This window comes from Enhydra lutris, unplaced genomic scaffold, assembly GCF_002288905.1.
Source record: "Enhydra lutris kenyoni isolate GAN:26980312 unplaced genomic scaffold, ASM228890v2 scaffoldscaffold18, whole genome shotgun sequence".
Taxonomy (NCBI): Eukaryota; Metazoa; Chordata; class Mammalia; order Carnivora; family Mustelidae; genus Enhydra; species Enhydra lutris.
In genome coordinates, this window is record NW_019154102.1 from 7519032 (window position 1) to 7531371 (window position 12340).

The following is a 12340-nucleotide window of genomic DNA, read 5'->3' on the forward strand; positions in this document are numbered from 1 at the left end:
CTCCTTTATTTTCTCTCTCTTTCTTTTTTTTTTTTACTGTGGTCCTCTCTAACTCATACTTTAATTGTTTTTAACAAGGGTCATAAGAACAATGGCCATATTTTTCCTGTAGCACAATGTGAAAGCACTTTTCTTTTACTCGTTTTGCAAGGGCATATCGAATTACATGGAATTGGCAAAAAGCAACAAGATTTTGTGTGGAGCAAATCCTGCCAAACTAATTTCTTTTCTTTCCTTTTCTTTAACCAACTGCAGAACCTGACAGATGGTATAGTAATGATTACCTCCACAAAACATCATCTGTGTCTACTTACCGGTATATATATCATGTGTTTTTAAACATAGTGTGGTGCTCAAGTCTGAGGTGGAATCATGAAAGGAATGCTTCCTCTCCCCTCACTGCACTCTTGAATGCTGATCTCAGCATAAAGGCGTAAATGAGACTGGAATCAGTTACTGAGTGTGCCGAGTACACACAGACTGTACATCATCCTTGTCTCCAGAGAAGCCGGAAAGTGGAATTCCACCTGGCCTAGAAATCAAGTGACCTGGTGCTACCAGGATTTCTCCATACTGTACATAACACTCCTGTACTTTTGTGCAAAAGGACTCCCTCCTGTCAAGTACTATAAAAAAGAAAAAAAAATCTGAGCACTAAGAAAAGGTGAAGAAATTAAAATTCACCAAAAAGTTCCTGTATATTTCAAAAATAACCCTTGAGTAAGGCCTGATGCTTCCTGAACATGTGAGAAGCACCAGCCACATGCCGCAATGCCAGGCTAAAATTTTATCCAGTGTGATTTGTCCCATATGAGAACTTCCTGCTTAGTTCCTTTTCTTTTGTCCATTTTATCAGTGAATATGCATTTTGAGTATTTATTACGCCCCAGGCACTAGGGATACAAAGATGAATAAGATGTTTCCTTATAACACATGAACCTTCTGAGACTTTATAGTCAGCTACTCTAGAACAGTGCTATGCGTGGTATGTGCCATTCGAAGGAGAAACAGGGTTCTTTTTTTTTTTTTAAGATTTTATTTATTTATTTGACAGACAGAGATCACAAGTAGGCAGAGAGGCAGGCAGAGAGAGAAGGAAGCAGGCTCCCTGCTGAGCAGAGAGCCCGACGCGGGGCTCGATCCCAGAACCTTGGGATCATGACCTGAGCCAAAGGCAGAGGCTTTAACCCACCCACTGAGCCACCCAGGCGCCCCCAAGGTTCGGTTTTAATGGAAAGTCAAGAAGGGCTTTCACGGAGAGATGATTTTCAGCCAGGCCTTGAATGAAAAGTAGACGTTTAATGGGGAGAGGAGAATCAGGGAATTTTAGGTGGGAGAACGACAGAAGCAATGCATTTAACTACAGAGGAGCACAGCGTGTCTGGGGAGTCATGAATAGCTTCATGTGGCTAAAAAACATACTTTCCCAGGGGTGAAGAATTGTGGGAAATGACAGTTGAAGTCATTGTAAGAAAGCAAAATATCACACTAAAGAATTGGCCTTTATCCTATAGGTAAAAGGGTTCATCTGCCGCTTAAGAAAAAAAAAAGAAACAAACAAGGAAATGATATCAGACTTCTCCTTTAAGAGGGAAATTGTAGCAGCACTGTAGTGGGGGTGTTGGAAAGAGGTGAGACTGCAGATAGAGAAGCCAGAAAGGAGTTCTTCCTACTAAAGTTTTATAGATTCAATTTATGTTGCTTTTGTTTGTTGCAAATTTAATATTGACTTTCTTGAACTTTGGTGACAGACAGGAGATCATTAACTCGACCGCCAATCCACCAACTTGTTCATATTGCCCTCTATTGGCAGAAAGGAAAGGAAGTTACAGTCGAGGGCATTATTTCATATTTTATTAGCTGACAGTACTTCAGTTTCTATTGCAACTATGTGCCAGTAACTGTGCTGAGAGTAGAAGATTAAAAAAAAAAAAGAATCTCAGGAAATTCATAATGTAAGAATAAAAATAAAATTAAATTATTGTTATATGTTTTAACATATTTAATCTTGTTATATGTCTTAACATCTTGTTATATGTCTTAACATATTCAATAATAAACAAGTTAACAAAAACTATAACATATTTATGTAAGTTAACTTGTGAGAATATGTCTTCACTGCAGGAAAATCAGACACTGCAGATAATAAGATAGGAGAAAGAAAGGAAAAATATTGGGAAAAAAATCCACTCACAATCTCAACTACATAGATGCTTCCAAATTGTCACACAGACACACATATGCACAAGCACACGCACGAGATCATACCAGAGATAATATATATTTTTTCCCACTTAATAAGATACCAGGGCTATATTTACAGGTTAATAAAAAAGCTTTTAGAATGTAATTTAGATAAGATTGAAACCAATTAAAATTTTTTCCAGCTTTCTTCAAATATCATTGACATATAACATATGTAAATGTAAGGTGTACAAAGATGTAATGATTTGATACACGTACCACAGTACAATTGATATACCTCCATCCCCCACATAATTACCATTCTTTTCTGTGTGGCGATAACATTTAAGATCTACTTTCTTGGGTACCTGGTGGCTCAGTTGGTTAGGCAACTGCCTTCGGCCCAGGTCATGATCCTGGAGTCCCATATGGGGCTCCCTGCTCAGCAGGGAGTCTGCTTCTCCCTCTGACCCTCTATCCTCTTATTCTATCTCTTTCAAATAAATAAAATCTTTTTAAAAGTTTACTTTCTTAAATCTTACAAGTATATAATAAAATGTTGTTAATTACAGTCATTGTTCTGTATATTAGATCTCCAGAGCTTATGCATCTTATAGCTGTAAACTGGTACCCTTTGACCAACATTGCTCCATTTCCCCCACTCCCCAGTCATTGGCAACCACCATTCTATTCTCTATTTCCAAGAGATTTTTAGATTTCACATGTAAGTAAGAACATATAGTATTTGTCTTTGCCTGACTTATTTTTTTTTTAAAGATTTTATTTATTTATTTGACAGAGAGAGAGATCACAAGTAGACGGAGAGGCAGGCAGAGAGAGAGAGAGAGAGAGGGAAGCAGGCTCCCTGCTGAGCAGAGAGCCCGATGCGGGACTCGATCCCAGGACCCTGAGATCATGACCCGAGCCGAAGGCAGCGGCTTAACCCACTGAGCCACCCAGGCGCCCCCTGACTTATTTTTTAAAAGATTTTATTTATTTATTTGACAGACAGAGATCACAAGTAGGCAGAAAGGCAGGCACAGACAGAAAGAGAGGGAAGCAGGCTCCCTGCTGAGCAGAAAGCCCGATGTGGGGCTTGATTCCAGGACCCTGGGATCATGACCTGAGCCAAAGTCAAGAGCCTGTGTCCCAACTGACTGGTGCCACCCAGGCGCCCCTTATTTTCAATTTTTTGAGGAAACTCCACACTGTTTTCTATAGTGCCTGTACCAGTTTACATTCCTACCATTAGTACATAAGTGTTCCAATTCCTCCACTGCCTTGCCAACATCTGTTACCTCTTGTCTTTTTGATAATAGCCTAACAGGTTATAACATATATGATGTATCACCTGTTAGGTGTTAGATATCACATCATTGTGGTAGTGACTTGTATATCCCTGGTGATTAGTGATGTTGAACACCTGTTCATTTACCTGTTGGACATTTGTATGTCTTCTTTGGAAAATTTCTGTTTGGTCCTCTGCCAATATTTTAATCAGATTTTTTTTTTTGCTACTAAGTTGTATGAGTTTCTTTTATATTTCAGATATTAACTCCTTTTCAGATATATGGTTTGCAAATATTTCCCCCCATTCTGTAAGTTGTCTTTGCATTTTGCTGAGAGTTTCTTTTGCTATTCAGAAACTTTTTAGTCTGTGTAAGTTCCACTTTATTTTTGCTTTTGTTGCTTGCACTTTTGGTGTCATATCCTAAAAGCCATTGCTAAAGTCAAGGAACTTTTCCCTTATGTTTTCTTTCTCTAGTTTTATAGTTTCAGGTGTTACATTTAAGTCTTTAAGCTACTTCAAGTTAATTTTTGTGAGTGGTATAAGAGAGAGGTCCAATTTCATTTCTTTCATGTGAATATCCAGTTTTCCTAAAGTCATTTATTGAAGAAAGAATCTTTCCCCGTTGAGCTTTCTTGGTTCCTTTGTTAAATAATAGTTGAGCACATATGTGTGTATTTATTTCTGGGCTCTGCCCTGTGTTCCCTTGGTTTATGTGTCTGTTCTTATGCCAGTTACCATGCTGGTTTGATTACTGTAGCTTTGTGATAAACTTTGAAATTAGATACTGTGATTCTCCAGCTTTGTTCTTTTTTCTTAAGGTTGCTTTGGCTATTTGGAGTCTTCCGTGGTTTGATACGAATTTTAAGATTATTTTTTCTATTTCTGTGAAAAATGCCAGTGGAATTATTATAGGGATTACACTGAATCTATAGATCACTTTGGGTGGTATAGACATTCTAACAAGAGTAGTTCTTTTTTTTTAAGATGTTATTTTTAAATAATCTCCACACTCAACGTGGGGCTCAAATCCACAACCCTGAGATAAAGGGTCCCATGTTCTACCAACTGAGTGAGCCAGGTGCCCCAACAGTAATTCTTCTAATCCATGAACATCAGATGTATTTCCATTTATTTGTTTTCTTCAATTTCTTTCATTAATATCTTATAGTTTGGATCTTTCCCCTGATCTTTCACCTCTTGGTTAAATTTACCCCTAAATATTTTATTGTCTTGATGGCATTGTAAATGGTATTGTTTTCTTAACTTCTGTTTCAGATCATCTTTGTTAGTTTGTAAAAATGTAACAATTTTTGTATGTTGATTTAGTATAATGCAACTTCACTGAATTTGCTTATTAGTTCTAAGATGGTTTTGATGGAGTATTTAGGATTTCCTGTATAAAAGATTATGTCATCTCCAAATAGAGACAGTTTTACCTTTTCCTTTCTGTTTTGAATGCCTTTTATCTCTTTTTCTTATCTAATTGCTCTGGCTAAGACATTCAGTACTGTGATGAATAAAAGTGATGGGGGAGCCTTGTCTTGCTCCTGATCTTAGAGCTTTTAACCTTTCACCATTGAGTATAAAGTTAGCTCTGGCTTCATATATGGCTTTTATTATGTTCAGGTGTGTTCTTTCTAAATTTGTTGAGAGTTTTTTTTTTTTTTTTCATGAAAAGATGTTGGATTTTAGGAAATGCATTTGCTACACAGTTTTTTAAAGATTTTATTTTTTTAGGTAATCTCTACACCCAACATAGGGCTTGAACCCACAACCCCAAGATCAAAAGTTTCATGCTACACTGAACGACAAACCTTGGTGCCCCAAGATCATATTTTTTTAGATCTTTCATTCTATTAGTGTGGTGACTCACATTTATTGGTTTGCCTATGTTAAACCATCCTTGCATCCCAGTGAGAAATCCCACTTTATCATGGTCTATGATCCTTCTAATTTTTTAAAAAAATTGTTATTGTGGTAAAATGTGAATAACATAAAAGTTAACCATTTTAAATTGTATAGATCAGGGGCATTAAGCACGTTCACATTGTTGTGCAAACATCACTACTACTCATATCTGGACTTTTTCATCATTCCAAACTGAAACTTTGTACCCATTATATAATAACTCTCCATTCTCTTCCCCTGATCCCCAGCTATGGGTAACCATTCTACTTTCTGTCTCTATGTCGTTGAGTAATCTATGTACCTCATATAAATAGAATCATACAGTATCTGTCCTTTTGTTCTGGTGTATTTCACTTAACATAATGCCTTCAAGATTTATTCATGTTGTAGCATGTACCAGAATTACATATCAGGGGTATGAAAGCCCAGCTCTCTTGTCTCAATCTGGGAAAAACTCTAAGGTGTAACTAACATCCCAGAGTTCCCCTGTGTAATAGGCTGAAACTACCCTCAGTGGGACTTTGCCTGAAGTCATACCTTTGCGTGGCTTTTTCCCCTTCCTTATCCTACTTCTCATATTCCCGTAATCTTTGATCCAGGGAGGACTTTCTTAATTAAATCATCTGCACTAGAATCCTCATCTCAGGATTTCCTTCTGGGGAACCCGACCCAAGGTGTCAAGACACAACTTGTACCTCAAATATTTTTTAAAAGTCCTTTAAAAAAAAAGGAAAAGGGCAAAAGACTTGAACAGATAGTACATAAAAGAGCATATCCAGATAGTCAATAAACATATGCAAAGGTACCCCACTTTGTTAATCATCAGGGAAGTGTGCACTGAAATCACTGTGGTATACCACTACCCACACCCACCTGAAAAGCTCAAATGAACTTACCAAGGATTGGTCAGGATGTGGAGCAAACAGAGCTCTCATATTGCTGGTGGGAGTGTAAACTGATATTTCAGAAAACTTTTAGCTTCATAGACTAAAGCCAAATGTGCATATTCTGTAATACAGTAATTCCATTCCCAAGTACATATCCATCAGATATGTGTGACTATGCGTCCCAAAGGCATGTGCTGGAATGTTCATGACAGCACTATTTGTAATAGCTTCTAACTTGGAACTACCCAAATACCCATCAACAGTTAAATGGATAAATTAGAGGCACCTGGGTAGCTCAGTCAGCGTCTGACTATGATTTCAGCTCAGTTATGATCTCATGGATCTTGAGATTGAGCCCGCTGTCGGGCTCTGTACTCAGTAGGGAATCTGCTTGAAGATTCTGTGTCTCTTCCCACTCCCCCACTCTCTCTTTCTAAAATAAATAAATCTTAAAAAAACAAACAGGGAAATAGCACACTATACAGCAACGAGAATGAATGATGAGAATAATATAGATGATTCTCACAATCTAATGTTGAATGAAAGAAGTGAGACACAAATGAGTGCATATTGTAAAATTCCATTGATACTAAGAACAAAAGTAGATAAAAGTAATCTTTAGTCTTAGAAGTAGATAGTGGTTAGTTAACATAGATAGTGGGGCAGTAACAGGAAGGAAGCACAAGGCAGGCTTTTGAGGCACTAATAGTGTTTCATTTCTTGACCTGGTTACAGGTTACCCTTGTATTTTAAAAACTGTATATAATTTAAAAGTAACTCCTCTTAGAATAATTGAATAAACTATTGTACAGCAGCCCAAAAGCATATTACACAGCTATAAAAGAGAATGAGGAAGATCTCTATGAACTGGTATAGACTGATTTCAGGATAAAAATTTTAAGTGCAGGGGCACCTGGGTGGTTCAGTGGGTTAAAGCCTCTGCCCTCGGCTCAGGTCATGATCCCAAGGTCCTGGGATCGAGCCCACATGGGGCTCTCTGCTCAGCGGGGAGCCTGCTTCCTCCCCTCTCTGCCTGCCTCTCTGCCTACTTGTGATCTCTGTCTGTCAAATAAATAAATAAAATCTTAAAAAAAATTTTAGTGCAAAAAGCAAAATACAGAAGGGTATTTACCTTCATGTAAGAAAAACAGGAAAAGAAAATACATCTCTATCTGCTTATTTGTGGAAGAAGGAGAAAGAGGAGGAGGAGGAGGAGGAGGGACAGAAAAGAAAAAGAAAGGAGGGGGAATGGAAGTGAAGGGAAGGGAGAGGGGAGGAAGAATAAACCAGAAACCAGTGAGGTTGGTTGCCTACAGGGAGTGGATGAGAGCAAAGTGGAAAAGAAGTAAGAAGAGTAGGAACAGGGTAAAAGGACTGAGAGGGTACTGAGAATTTTGTAGGTAAACTTCCTTGGATAGTGCTGACTTTTAGAAACATGTTAATGTTTCACATTTGCAAAAAATAAGTTATCTAATTCAACCAGGATGTGAGAGGCACCAAACTGGAATACAGATAGTAGCAAATGAGCCCAACTATATTACAAAAGAGTAAGCTAATCGCACTGAAGGACAGACAAAAACTCATCCAGGTAACTTTGGACATCAATATTTTGACTACATATTCTAAGGAGGTGTTTGACAAATTAAGGCCTACAGACTACATCCAGTCCACTGGCTACTTTTGCAAATTAAATTTTATTAGACTCATCTACGCTTATTCATTTATATGTTGCATATAGCTGCTTTTGCAGTACAATGGTAGGGTTAAGTAGCTGCAACAGAGATGGTAGGATACCCAAAACTGAAAATACTTCCTATATGGCCCTTTAGAGAAAAAGTTTGCACACCCCTGCACTAGGGCTAAAAAGAAAATAGAGCTACGCATGAATATTGTACTATAGTTAATAATTTTGTTCTTCAGAAGGGAATGGGTTAGAAATTCTGAAACTACTTTATGTCTATCATGGGATAAAGCCAATAAGTAAATATATTGTGAATACTGACAGCAAGATTTTATATAGTAATGACGTCAAGTGATTCTGATTTAAGCTATGATTTTATTTATTTATTTGTTTATTTATTTATTTATTTATTTATTTTGAGAGAGTGAGAGAGCGACCACAAGAGGAGGGAGGGTCACAGTGAGAGGCAGGCTCAATTCTGGGACTCCAGGATCCTGACCTGAGCTAAAGGCAGACACTTAACCGACTGAGCTACCCAGGTGTCCTTAATCTATTATTTTAATAGAAGTTTTAAGAGAATTTATTTTTCTCTTACCTTTTACCACAGAAAATTTCAAACATAGAGTAATTAGTGTAATAAACCCATGATGCAGTTCAATAGTTATCATTCTCTTTTTGATCTTGTATTATCTATTTACCTCCTGCCCCCGTTTTTTCCTCTTTTGGCTCGTGTATTTTAAAGCAAATCTTACTTTTTGCCCTGCTGCCTCCAAGAGAACAGGATGGGCCACCAGCATCTCTATTGGAGCGATTGAGGACATTTAGCAGGAGTTCTTGTTCCTGCCGGGTCTGCTCAAACCACCCTGGTCTGATCCGGAAATACTGCCTCAGTATGCGTCGCCAGGGTTCCCGTCAGTACTGTAAAGATATTGGCCTCATTAAGTTGGATTAAGTGGACTTCTTTCAATGGGTCATCCAAGATTTCTACCTTAACTGCAGATATCCAAGATATCTATCTTAATGGCAACTCCTTGTACATAAAATAAGAATAGTCTAAAAAAAAAAAAAAGAGCAAATCTTAGATGCATCCTTTCAAATACTTCCAGTATGCAGCTCTAACTTATAAGGACCTTTTTCATGGGAACTTTTCAAATCTTTAAAAATGATGTTTAAATGTATCTGAATGATTAATTAATAAAAATTTTTTTAAACTTTTTTTTTTTTTTTTTTGGACAGACAGAGATTACAAGTAGGCAGAGGGAGAGGAGGAAGCATGCTCCCTGCGGAGCAGAGAGCCGGATGCGGGCCTTGATCCAGATTCCTAGGATCATGACCTGAGCTGAAGGCAGAGGCTTTAACCCACTGACCCACCCAGGTGCCCTAATCAATAAAATTTTTAAAAGGAAAAAAATATGGGGGAACTTGACCCCCCAGATAATGAAAAATTTTTTTTGTCTTTTTGGGTTTTTTTAAGAAGTTGGGGAAGGGCAGAGGGAGACAGAGATACAGAATTCTAAGCAGGTTCCATACCCTGTGCAGGCCCAGGTGGGACTCAAACTCACAACCTTGAGATCATGACCTGAGCCAAAATCAAGAGTCTGATGCCTAACTAAGCCATTCATGTATCTTAAAATGTATTATATTTTAAAGCTACAGTAATTAAGACTGTATTTGGCCAGAAATGGAAGGATAGGGGTTAGGGAAGAAACGATTTCATATGCTGTTAATAGGTGTAAATCAGTACAATTCTGAAATGCATTTTGGCCATATGAATTAAAAGCCTTTAAAATGTATACCCTTTTATGCTAAGTGAAATAAGTTGGTCAGAGAAAAACAAAAACTGTATGATTTCACTCATGTGTGGAATTTAAGAAAAAAAAAAATAACAAGTGAACAAAGAAAAAGAGACAAACAGACTCTTAACTATAGAGAACAAACTTAAGAGTTGCCAGAGGCGTGGTTGATGGGGGGATGGGTAGAATAGGTGAAGGGGATTAAGAGTACATTTATCATAATGAGCACTGAGTAACACATAGAATTGTTGAATCACTATATTGTACACCTGAAACTAATACTGCATGTTAACTCCACTGGAATTAAATATTTTAAATGACTGTAAGTGTACAACTTTTTATTAAATGCAAATTACTCTTACATGATTTGAGAAAGAAAGAGAAAATTAATGTGGAGAAGGTAATAATTGTTGAACCTAGGCTTCATTTATACTACTCATGTAATTTTTCTGTCGATTTGACAATTTTCGATACACAAAGCTTTGTTTTTTAAAGTGTATCTACTTGGGGGCCTGGGTGGCTCAGTCGGTTAACGTCTGCCTTCAGCTCAGGTCATGATCCCAGGTTCCTGGGATGAAGTCCCTCATCAGGCTCCTTGTTCAGCAGAGAGGGGACTCCCTGCGCTTGTACTCTCTCCCTCTCTCTCCCCGTGCTGTGTCAAATAAGTGAATAAAATCTTTAGTAAAAAAATAATAAAATAAATGCATCTACTTGACCTGCAAGTTTAGCAATTTTTTCAGAGAACTAAAGATCCATACGAAGATAAACGTACAATGAAGAACATGGAAGTATTTTTTTTTAAAGATTTTATTTATTTATTTGACAAAGAGAGAGAGGGGGAGGGAATATAAGCAGGGCTAGTGGGAGAGGGAGAAGCAGGCTTCCTGCTCAGTGGGAAGCCTGATGTGGGGCTCAATCCCAGGACCCTAGGATCATGACCTGAGCCAAAGGCAGATGCTTAATAACTGAGCCACCCAGGTGCCCCTGGAAGGATGTTCACAGCTATGTTGTACATAATAGTGAAGATCTAAAAACAACCAAAAGATTTAAAAGAAGAGGACCGTGAATCATTGGGATACAGGTATATAATTAAGTACTGTGCAACCATTTGAAATCCTCTTGTAGAATATCAATATTGCCATGCAAAATTTGCATAAAATATTGCAGTTTTTATTAGAATGCTTTGTTTGCAAGGGACAGAAAATGATCTGAGCTGCCGGGCCAGTTATCCTCTGACTATCTCTCTGCTTCCCGCCCACCCCTCCTTAGTGTGCTTTGTGCTGTTGGGGCTGGGATCTTCATTTCTTCCTGGTTCCTCCTCCAAGTTTTCAAGTTTTAACAGTCCCAACCATGTTCCTCTGTTTCCTCCAACCCTAATGGTGGTATCTGCTTCCTGCAGTGGCTACCTCTGTGATGCCTTGTTTCCTTTTTATCTTTTCATTTCATCAATACTTAGTTAACACTTTTTTATAAAAAATAATTTCTGTAAACACAGCTAGTGAGGTGTCAGCCTCTTGGCAGCTTCTTGGAGCCAAGAAGGAGAATGTAATCTAAGGATTTAATGTGTCTTCCAGAATCTGAGGGCAGAAATACCTCAGAAGGATCATGGGGTATTAACATGGTTAGCAACCAGGAACCCAGGATATGCCTTCTCATTTCCTGTCTTGGCTTCTCTGTTGAATTGTCATTTCTCTGCCTAGCAACTGTCTCTGCTGCTCAATTCGCCCATCAGGTTACCACTATACTCCAGCTTTGAAGTTATAAACTTTACTTCACTCAAGACAGTGGATCAGTCCGAAAAAGAATGTTATGGCCCCAAGTTCAAATTCCTGGTAGAAACATCGGATGGAGCAGTTTTGGGTCTGATTTCTATGCATGATGTGATCATCTGTGGTCAGGGAATGAAGTCATACAAGTAGAGATATGGTTGTGTGGGGCCCATCTTCAAGGATAAGGAAGTTAAACTAGGTCATTGTGAGTCGAGCCAACCTCCAAAAAGAATTGAATACATTTGTTGAGTGGAAACAAAATAGAGCCATGTATAATACAATCCTGGTTCTGTAAAATAGAACCAAGCTAACTTTATATAAAATGTCTGTTACTAATACGTATCTTAGAAGATCTGGAAAGGTTTTGGTGAACAGGAAAAAATTTTTTGTCTGTTTTTAAACTTTTCATTATGAAACTACTTCAGCCTTACAAGAGTTGCAGAAACAGTACAAGGAATTTCTGTCTACCCTTAACTCAACTTCCCCAAATGCTAAATGTTGCATAATCACATTCTAATGATCAAAACTGAGAAAATAACACAATTAAATGCCACTAATTAATCTATAGACCATATTCAGCTTTTGTCAACTGTCCACTAATGTCTTCCTTTACTTGGACCAGGAGGCAACAACTCAGGATCACACAATACATTCGGTTTCCATGTCTCCTCAGTCTCTTTGATCTGGGATAGTTTCTCAACTTTCATTTGTCTGTCGTGACCTTGACACTTGTTCTCTTTGCCATCAGGAAGTATTTTCTGGGGAGATACTTTGACATTATGTAAAAATCCCATTTCTCTACACTCTAGCCCACTACTCTTGGCATC

At 37.9% G+C, this 12340-nt stretch overlaps 1 pseudogene; it reads left to right on the plus strand.

The window, feature by feature from the left end:
• Positions 1–8733: 8733 nt before the first annotated feature.
• Positions 8734–8903, plus strand: LOC111148197 (annotated as a pseudogene).
• Positions 8904–12340: the final 3437 nt, after the last annotated feature.